The following is a 10,429-nucleotide window of genomic DNA, read 5'->3' as shown; positions in this document are numbered from 1 at the left end:
GTTAGTAGCGATGAAAGCTTGCGATATGTTTCAGTCGTGGTCCGTGGCCCGTGTCGCGGATCAAAAATGTAAGTTTATTTGTGTTATATTATTTTCGTTTGTCTGTCAGTCTCTCTCACTCTCTTTCTCTTTCTGTCTCTCTATCTTAAAGTATTAACGCGTGTGTATGTGTGCTGTTGTTTAAAAGAATAATATTGAAGATCCAATAACAAGGACGTAACGTAGGCTATCGTTACCACTGGTGTATTTATCATCCTCTCTTGGCTGGCCACGCCAATGTCACAAGAATCACGAATATTTTCTCGTAAGTCTTCTTCTCTGGTCGCTCCCATTATTAGAAACAGACTTTACGATCGATACGAGATACTCACTCTTTTCTTCATGTCTTCTTGATGAATTCAAAACTTTAACTGGATGCTGGATGACGACATTTTTCTTTATAAGGTTTTATTTATTTTTTTTTACAACCCCTTACATATAAATTCAAATTCTTTCAATTTGTAAAATCAATTTTTAAATACGTTCAATTGATAGGTCCATTGAATATTTAATTTTTTTATTAAATATATACTAACTTAAACTGGATGCTGGATGACGACATTTTTCTTTATAGGGGTTTTATTTATTTTTTTTTACAACCCCGTACTTAGAAATTCAAATTCTTTTCTATTTGTAAAATCAAGTTGTAAATACGTTTATTTGATTGGTTCATTGAATATTTCAGATTTTTTTTCATAATATATATATTTTTAATATATATATATATATATATATATATATTAATAATAGTATAATAATACTAATAATAGTTTATATAATATATATAAACTGTATATGTAATATATATCATATAACTATGTATTAATAACTATATATTATATTAATTATATATATGTATAAACTATACGAGAGTATAAATTGTTTTAAGTTGAACAAAAATAAATACCACACACACACACACATACAACTTCTATTAACATTTCGTCGAGAATTTTTTTTGTATTTTTTTTACGAGTGTAAACATAGATACTTATAAACATTACACACATTATACACCTACATATACGCTAAAGATAGTTATGCGTATATTTTGCGATAGTATCGAAATCATGTTTTGAGTTCAAATAAAATATTTAATTCTTATACGTGTATATATGTATATATATATATTCCTATCGTGTTAAAAAAATATGACGCGTTTCGTTGTACAATTAAAAATTTCGCAAACGAAAATAAATGAAAATGAAGTCGTACCTTTTATTCATTCCGATAAAAGTAGGTCTTCTTCAATGTAACTCAAAGAAGTTAAAGCTCTTGAGTAATGCATCGTCACATTTTGAATTTCAATGATCATCACAATATTTCACTGTGTTTTACCTTACTTTTTTTTTCTATACATTATACAGAAAGATATTACGTTTCTTCTTTTTTTAGAAATGTTTTCAATTATCAAGCATATTACGAAAAATGATGATGATGTGTTTAAATTAATGTCCTGGATAAGACAGATATGCGAATTTTTCTAAACAATTTTTTTTTTTAAATAAAAGTTTTAAATTTATTTCAGAACGTGACATAACAAATTTGATTAAAACAAAAAATGACGAAAATTGGAGAAAGAGATAGAGAGAAATACAAACAGTTTTTTTTCTTTTCGTTGGATTTTTGTTTTTTTTGTGTGTGTGTGAAAAGAATTATTTAATTTCGTCGTTTAATTTAAAATGTATTACGCATAAGTTCTATTTCTATATTAAACTAGTTCCAATATTCGTTCATAGCTATTTTTAGTTAGTGCACATTTAATTTTAGTTTTCCTTAGAATGAACGAAATATCGTTGATGAGATAAGAATATTTAAGAAAATAAAAAAGAACAAAAAAAACACGTGTAACATTTTAATAAAAATATAATTAATTTATAACTTATATTATAATATAATCTTATATAATATATTATTATATAATATATTATATATAATAATAATATATTATAATATTATATAATATTATATAAATTATTATATAAATAATAATAATATATTATATTTATTTAAATTAAAATTATAAATATATAAATTATAAAATTATATAATATATGTATTAATTAGAGTTAATTTTTAAAAATTATTATAAATTTAATATTATTTAAATAAATAATAAGTACTAATTTAATTATTATATAATATAATAATAGCTAATTAATTTTAATAATATTTATTTAATAAATATTACTTTAATAAATAATACATTATTAAATAAAGTTATATAATATATTTATATAAATATAATATAATATAATTATAAATAAATAAATTAATAAATATATAAAAATTATTTATTATATCAAAATAATATAATATAAAACAACTTTAATCGTTTTACATTACCTAATCATTTTCTCATATATTAATAAATATATGCAATTTATTTATTATAAAAATACTAAATAAAAATAATATAACATAAAACAAATTTTCGTTTTATATTATCAAATCATTTTGTCTGTAATGTTGGTAGTAGTTAGGTAGGTTAGATAGTAAGTGAGGTTAAAAGTACAATCATTCAAACGTGTTGGAGCATGACGGTGTTTCTCCATCTTCTTTTGCTTGATTTCGAAACGAGGATGAAGAAGATGAAGAAGAAGATGAAGAAGAAGATCGATCGATCGTACGTAACGCGTTTTGTACAGGTATTATTTTTCTTTTGCTTTTTTTTTCTTCTGTTTAAATCGTGTCACGAGGCACTTCCGTATAAGAGGCTTTCTAATCTCTCCTGGATCGAGAACCGGAAGGTTTTGCATAAAAGGGGATGACAGTTCAATTCGACGAGTGGTTTAACGACTCACTCATACACATACACATACACACACATACACATACATTCACTCACTTACACATCGTTTCGATATGAACTCGTCCATAGATCTTTTTATTCCGTTCAATGAACGCGTGCCAGGCATTCTTCGCATATTACGAATACGAATAAATAATACGGTCGTCAAGTTGAGAGAAAGTAAGCGAACGAATTGCAAATATATTTTTCGATTTACATTATATACATATATATGTATTTACCAACCGATCTTTTTAAAGTCCTTGACCTAAGCTCTCACGTGGAACAAAACGAGTTTATACATATATGAATTTATATTATATGAACTAAGGTAACCTTAAATTTAATATCTCTTAATTGGCCAATAAAAAAATTATAAATAGCTAAATAAACTAATCTATCTTTTAAGTTAAAGAAAATCAAATAAAATAAATCAATTTTTATTTAAATCGTTATATTAGTTTCGATGTTAATTGCGGACAAACAATTGTAACTAAGAAACAATAGAGAAAGAGAAACTTCTACTTTTGCAAACATACATTTTTTGTAATATTTATAATTTTTGTTAAATTAAAATAATGCTTTTGTTTATCTAAAATTCAATCTCTTTTAAAAGAATATAGACAAAGTAAATTGTAACCATAAAAAATTGAAATTAATAAAATTATAATAAAGCGCCATTTACTGTATACTAAGAAACTAAGGGACTAAGGAATCTTTAAATAATATATTCCAAAAATTGACAATAAAAAAATAATAAATAAGTTTATATATTAATATTATATATTAATAAAATTATTATTTAATTAAATTATTCATTAATTAAAATTTAATTAAAATTAATAAAAATTTATTAAATCATAAATTATTTAATTTAATAATTTAATTACTATATAATTTTAATTAATAGATAATATATTATATATAAATATTATAAATATATTAATTATACATATATTATTATATTAATTATTTATATAATAAAATTAAAAATAATAATAAATAATAAACAATTATAACTAAGAAACATAATATTATGTAATATAGCTTATAACTTATTGTTAATAAAATAAAATAATAAAATAAAAACATATATTTAATTGAATTAAATATTAAAATTAAATTATTTAATTAAATTATAAAAAATCATCATATTATATTTATACGTATTTATGTAATTTATATGTATATGTGTAAAGTGTGTATACTCACATATCTCTCTTTATTATTTATATTTGTTTTATGCATATATGTATATATTTATCTATTTATATTTTTATGTATACATGTATATATTTATATTGGTATTACATTTGTATTATATATATATATATATATATATATATGTGATATATGTACACAGAGATGAATGGATCGTTTCTCTTGTATCTTAATCTTGAAGATATTTTTCTCATCGTGTCACTATCTCTCTTTTTCATATGTATGTATTTGATCTGAATAGTGGGTCCATTTCGTATATTGATATCGATTTCAAATGTATAATATACTTCTTTCAATACTTTCAAGATCTTTCTTTATATTCGTCCTTAAAATGTTCTACGAGTAGAATAGCTTTCAATCGTTTCAAGTGCTTTGAATTATTTATCTTATTTTTTTTTCTCTTTTTTGACTCATGACAATAAATTTAAATGGAACTATGTAGATATATAGAATTTTTGTAAAATACAGAGATACAGAAAAATTAAAAAATTATTCTATTACAAATTATTGATTTATTTAATTACACGATTTCTGTTATATTTGTATATGTTTTTAGGATTCCTTCAATTAAAATAAAAAAATATTGGAAATATGTATATAGAATTTTTGTAAAATACAGAGATATAGAAAAATTAAAAAATTATTGTATTAAAAATTATTGATTTATTTAATTACACGATTTTTGTTATATTTTTTTAGGATGCTTTCAATTAAAGTAAAAAAAAAAAAAATGGAAATATGTATATAGAATTTTTTCAACACACAGATACAAAAAAATTAAAAATTATTAATTTATTTAATTACACGATTTCTGTTATATTTTTTTAGGATACCTTCAATGAAAAAAAATAAAAAATTGTAAATAGTATCCTTCGAGATTGGTAATTTTATTTTTAAGAACAAGAAAAGAAAATCGAAGGTTGGATATTATTTCATCATAAAATCCTGTCAATCGTTTTATCATACGTGTCATACGTGATAACTTTATTATGCCTGTTTCAACGTTGTAGTAGTGAAAGCTTAAACTCGGCTTAACCAACAAACGAAGGATTATTCCGAGTACCTGACGTTGTGCAAATTTACACGGTCTTGTACTATTATCGTTTTACATGTGCTCATTGATACCTCAACTTGGATTATCACCTAACTTTAGAATTATAATCTTGGAAAATATTACGCAAAATAAAAAATCCAATCTGTATCAATACCATTTTCTTTTTTGTTCCGTACTATTTGAAAAATAATTTATACAAAAAAGCAAAACAAAAAAATGAACCTTTAAAAATATACTTAAATTAATTATTTATTATGTGTGGTAATAAAATAAGAATAAGAGCCAATAAAAAAAAAAGGACAATACGTACAAAACATAATCGAGTATTTTAGTTTGTAAATTTTGTAATAAGTTTGATTACACTTAATTTGATAATTATTACAAAAGAATAATAAAATCAGTAATTAATAAAAAAAAATATATTAAATATATAAAATGAGTAATAAAAAAAGGATAATATAAAATAAATATATAAAATAAGTAATAAATAAAAAAAAATAATAAATTAAATATCTAACTTAAGTAATAAATAAATAAAAAAATAATATAATAAATATATAAAAATAAGTAATAAATAAAATAAATAATAAAAAAGAATAATAATAATAATAATTTTGTTCATAAAAAAAAACATATCGAATATTTATCAAATACTTGACTATAATGAAAATTCTTTTACGCAAGCAACTGTTATTGGATCACGTTCTGTATATATATATATATATTTTTCGAAGCGAAAGGGTTAATGTTAAATTCCAACGATTTGAAAGCATTGTAATCCTTGGTAGAGTAACTCGAGGGAATCGTGAAACAGTAGAAAGAGTTATTTCGAATGATAATCAAATACAGAAAATTCTTACTCTTTGAAAGTCTTAACACGTTTTTTTTCCTTTTTTATTTCCTATTTCTTATTTCTTATTTCTCTCTTTCTCATTCTTTTTTATTAAAAAAAAAAAAAAAAAAAACATGTTTCAAAGGTATGAAGAAAAGACGTAGGACGGTGTTTTTACCTTATCAAAGAATAAAATTCTATTTTTACAAAAGGGATCAGCAACCGCTTGCTTGGTAAACAGTAAATCACGAAAGGCTCTCTTCATAACCAGAGGCGTCGTGTGAAAAATAAAGTGGGAGATGCTTGATACCGTTATAACAGTATATATAGTGGTATATATATATACACATATACATATACATATTAATATATACATATAGATGACTGAAGAGAGAGGTCCTTGCACTCTAAGATACTTCGTCAATGATTTTTTTTTCCTTTCTTTCTTTTTTTATACACATTATCGATTTAAATTACAACTCATTTTTTTTCCTCTCTTTTTTTTCTTCTTTGGATATCCTACAACGAAAATAAAATGAAAGAAATAACTTTTGTAACGTTTCAAAGTGTAATCATTATTGTTATTTGCTAGGATCGAAAGAGAGGTTTCTCTCCGTGCTTTCTAATCGCACGAAAGCGATCACGAGTAAGTAAATATACACCACACATACGTTGATATGTACGTGTATATTATATTTATTCCTTTCGATCGTAATTCTTTCAAGATTTAAAAAAAAAAAAGAAAAGAAAAAAGGAGTAATATAATAAACGTATAAAAAAAATAACGGGAAAGTTGTATCATTTATACGACAAATGTATTATTTTGGATTAGTCATTAATTAATGATAAAAAGTAACTAAGTAATGATTTCATGAAAGTTAATTTATCATTTATTTATTTTTTTTATACGACAATATTAATAACTGGTAATACGTTTCGTGCCACGTGTACCACCGGTGGTACACGTTAAACTTGTTCTTCAGGCCATGTGTACTACTGGTGGTACACTTATTATTATACATATTTATTTAATGCACTGAAAATATATGTTTATAATAAATTGAATTTCATAAAAGAATATTTCTATTAAAATATTATTATATGTATTTACATATTATACTATTACTTATTATTTATATTAGGTCGAGTCATAAATAACTTCCGTTTTTTATGAGACAATGAACGGTGTTTCTACGACTGATAAGTGCAAAACACTTTTCATAGAGTTTTTTTTGCACTCTTTGCAATTGTTAAACGTATCTATTGGATTTTGCTCCAATATTATCTTTAAAAGGTTCGTCAAAGCCGGAAATACGTCCTGCACTCGGTTCATCTTTTAAGATCGTATCTTCAGAACGGAATTTTACAAACCAATTTCTGACTGCCCTATCAGTTATCAGTCCTGCACTGTACACGCTGCATATTTTTTCAGTTGCCACTTCAGTGCTATTGCCTTGTTTAAATTCTTAAAGCATTACATATCGAATATGCACTTTTTACTATCCATTTCTGTGGTTAAGAAAAACGGTTAAATGTAACATTGACTGCATAAAAAAGTTAACAGAAGACTAAATGAATCCTCATCTATATAGTGATATTAAAAATCCGTTTGTTTCGGTGACTTATAGTAGGTAAATACGAAAAATAGATTCTACATAGCCGCATCGGAAGTTACTTATGACTCGACCTAATATATTATTTATATATTATTATTATACATATTTACTTAATGCACTGAAAATATATGTTTAGAATAAATTGAATTCTGTAAAAAATAATATTTCTATTAAAATATTGATGCATTATAGAACATATATTATATGCAGTATAGAAAAGAAGCGTATAAATTTGTTCAATTATTATATTGAAAATTATATAAAATATTCATAATAATTTAATAATTACATGTAATGGTTGATTTTGTTAAAACATAATTAAATGGCTTGAATGACAAGTCAGGTAAAAAAGGGCTTGGCACGGAACATGTTAACATCATTATGTAAATAAATTGTAAAATGTAAAATATAGAAAATAATTATTAGTTTAAGCACGTTTAAAACATGTGTGAGAAATTTTTTTCAAAAGTAAATTTTCTCTTTAAAATTGAAAAATAAAGTTTGCATTAGTTTACTTGATCCTTTTATTCTGTACATGAGAAATCACGACGCAGCTCGTGTGATTGAAACGATTGAAGGGAGATTTTGAAGACTGGAGAAAGTAAGTAATGCACTTATTTATAATCTGTCTATAAAATAATATAAAAAAAAAAGAATAAAAACTATAATGGTGAGTAACAGACCGAATTAGAAACGATATTTCAAAGACCTATAAAAAAAAAGACTGTTCAATGATAATTTATACATAATACGGTTGATTTTTAAATTACAAAAATAAAATTACAACTGAATTAATTGCATAGTAATTATATATATCGTTTTAATTATTATATCCTCAACTAACGTCGATTATTTATTATTGTAATAAAATGTAATTTCATAAGCAATTAACTTTCTTAGCAAAATTTTCAGATTTTCTCACCTATCTATCTTAATTTGTACACTGTTATTATTATTTTTTATTTTTCTTCTTTTTCAAACAAGATTCCGGGTACCTATATACCTATATACATATATATATATCGTTCAATATATAATTATATTAAATACCTTCTACGCACATGGGGATAACTTTTAAATTAATGATAGATGATAAAACTTGATAAAATATATATACATGTATATATACTTTGAGGCTTGGCCAATTTATTTATTATTATTCATGTTTTTTTTTATTTTTTATTTAATACTAGTTTAACGGGAATACTTATTTTGTTTTCATTTCAACATTATTGACCTATTTTCTTTTAACTGCTTTATCGTTGACGAAAACGAATACCATTCCTTATCGTCAATCGTTTCGCGAAGATGTCATCAGGGGCGAGGGAAGAGGGGGGACACCTTCTATATATCAACGGTGTACAGTAATTCGACTTTCACTTTGAGCAAAGTGAATGCTATCGTATACGAGAGAGAAATCATAAGGTTGTTGAGTTTCGAACTAAGTTACCAAAGTATATCGTATGATTTTATACTAAATTATCTATGATGATCTATTTTTAATAATAATCTGGGAAATATTCATTTTTTTTTTCAGGTAACATTTGGAAGATATAAACACATGAATATTTGAAATTAAACATAAAAATGATACAAATATTAATGAATGACAAATACTAGAAAAGTTTTTAAAAATAATTCTGTGAAATAAACAGTGATTAATAATGACATGTAATTTTTCTATATTATTAATTTATTAATTTCTATATTAATAATTTATTAACAGATATATTTATAATAAATAATATAATAATAATTTATTTATTATTATATAAATATTATAATAATTTATTTTATTAAATTATATATATATATATATATATATATATATATATATATATATATATATAATATAATTTAAAAATAATTTATAGTACATTTAGAAATAATAATTTTAAATTTAAAAACTTAAACATAATTTGTAATAAATTTATAAATAAATAAATAAAATAAAAATATAAATATTAAATATAATATACAATAATATTATATACTAAATTTAATATAATATATTAAATAATATATATAAAAGTATAATTAAATATAATATAGATAGATATGTACAGATACTTTCATGTCTACCCTCGCGGGTTTCAACATAACCTCCTTGCTACATACAGTGTCATACATCTCTTATACTACTTTCTTATATCTAGTTATTTCTTATTCTTTTCCCCTCGCTACCCTCTCGAAAAACCTCGCTACCTCACACATCTCTACTATCATTTTCTCTTTCAACGCCTTCTCCCATCCACCATCCGGAATTAAATATAATATAATAATATGTAATAAATTTACAATAAATAATAATTTATAATAAATTCATATAATATAATAATTCTACGAAATAAACACTGATTAATAATATAACATGTTCTTTTCTTTTTTATTTATTTATTTATAAACGTAAAAAAGGGGATTGATCTTGTTCGGTTTAATTTTTGTTATTTTTTTATTTTCCATAATAATTCTCAACTTTATCAGGAAAATAAATTGTTCAAGATAATCGAAACTTTCTCCGTAGGTCGGTAAATTTTCCATAGCTTGAAAGTAAATTTCCGTCTTTATAACATGCGTGTGTATAGACACATATGTATGTACATAACATATGTTATACGTATGCTGTACGCTGCTGCTGTTGCTGTTGGTTACTCGTAATCCTTCGTAAGTCATTGATCGATCGTTTGCTTGAGACATAAATTTAAACGTACGTTTAAAACCGATAAGATTTTAATTAAAAACAGAAAAAACACATTTTATTCTATTCAAGCGTTAACGCATTTCTTTTGTCTTTTTTTTTATATTATTTTTCTTCCACGATTATTTGCAAAATGAATATTTGATTAAAGACGAAATTTTTATTTTGTTCGTTCGAT

At 23.1% G+C, this 10,429-nt stretch overlaps 1 protein-coding gene across 2 annotated transcripts in view; it reads left to right on the top strand.

Annotated features, from left to right (window-relative positions):
• The first annotated feature begins 25 nt into the window (after window positions 1–25).
• LOC107070161 (guanine nucleotide exchange factor for Rab-3A) overlaps window positions 26–10,429 on the top strand; it is a 40,112-nt gene continuing 29,708 nt past the window's right edge. The window contains exon 1 of one of the 2 annotated variants that reach the window (XM_089176810.1): window positions 26–304. The gene's annotated coding sequence lies outside the window, so the exon portion shown is untranslated. The remainder of the gene's footprint in view (window positions 305–10,429) is intronic. The other variant, XM_089176808.1, reaches the window with a different exon arrangement.

The sequence above is a fragment of the Polistes dominula genome, unplaced genomic scaffold (genome assembly GCF_049000335.1).
Source record: "Polistes dominula isolate Pdom_NZ unplaced genomic scaffold, Pdom_raw_medaka contig_12, whole genome shotgun sequence".
Lineage (NCBI taxonomy): Eukaryota > Metazoa > Arthropoda > Insecta > Hymenoptera > Vespidae > Polistes > Polistes dominula.
Note: the sequence above shows the minus strand (reverse complement) of the source record. Positions and strands in the feature narration are given on the sequence as shown.